The sequence below is a fragment of the Macrobrachium nipponense genome, chromosome 32, assembly GCF_015104395.2.
Source record: "Macrobrachium nipponense isolate FS-2020 chromosome 32, ASM1510439v2, whole genome shotgun sequence".
In the NCBI taxonomy this organism is placed as follows: Eukaryota; Metazoa; Arthropoda; class Malacostraca; order Decapoda; family Palaemonidae; genus Macrobrachium; species Macrobrachium nipponense.
Genome location: NC_061094.1, coordinates 46,330,115 through 46,331,118, shown reverse-complemented (window position 1 = coordinate 46,331,118; position 1,004 = coordinate 46,330,115). Strand labels below are relative to the sequence as shown.

General features: G+C 40.0%; 1 protein-coding gene across 1 annotated transcript in view; it reads left to right on the top strand.

Moving 5' to 3' along the window:
* Positions 1-361: 361 nt before the first annotated feature.
* Positions 362-1,004, top strand: part of LOC135207501 (cytochrome b5-related protein-like) — a 19,823-nt gene continuing 19,180 nt past the window's right edge. Inside the window, exon 1 of the mRNA XM_064239321.1 lies at positions 362-663. The gene's annotated coding sequence lies outside the window, so the exon portion shown is untranslated. The remainder of the gene's footprint in view (positions 664-1,004) is intronic.

The window sequence follows — 1,004 nt, the reverse complement described above, 5'->3', positions numbered from 1 at the left end:
AAACATATTTCAAGTCTACAGCTTCGGAGAGTGTTGTTTCATAACTATTAACTATTATATAATAATTTGGTATGTAAGTTCTTAATACTTTAGTTTATTACAACTGGTATTTACATAACATTACATCATTTGGCTCTTATCTCAATCTATGGCCGTATAATCACGATTCTGAAACAGTGTGAAAACAAAACAGAGAGATTCGGACAACACGACATTCATCCAATCAGCGACAAGCAGCTAAGTGCAAGTTAAGTGCAAGTTTGCCAGGTTTAAAAAAATCGACTTTTTATAGTAACGTCCCTATACTACCCACAGTGATACCACCTCCTTCAGTAGGAAGATAAACCAGGAGGGTTGTAGCTTCTGCAGATTTGACATCATCTTCTGCCCGCCTAAACTCATCCGCAGCCACAAATGTACCTTTTCTTACAGAGAAGGTTCCTTAGGCCTACTACAGACGCACCCTCCAGCAGCTGTTTATGGTACCTACAGCAGCGCAGAACCCTTAAATCCCGGTCTAAAAAGAGCCTTATATCAACCATTGGATGTTTATGAGGGTTTTCACAAGCTTCTACCACAAGAGAGAGAGAGAGAGAGAAGCTCACCGCTTTCGTCACCATAGGCCTAATTCAGATGCATTGACTCTCCGCTGGGAGCTGCGCCGTGAGTTCCAGATGGTGGACCGTTATGTGATTTATGACTTTTCATTCATATAATACGACACATATATCGGCGGGTCAAGCTTCTAGATGAAATGATATGGATGTAGGCTATATCAAGGAGTGACAATTATAATAAGGATAAAAGACAGTGTAAGCTGAATTTCCTTCTGTAAAACATGCATCTGAAATACTGACAAAAGTTGAATCTACAAGACTTGATCAAGTGCACAGAAGGATGCTATATGATCGAGCTCTGTACACAAATGCATTTCGTCGTTCTAATCAAGAGTATTACTCCTTCTGTACACACACACACACACACACACACACACACACACATAT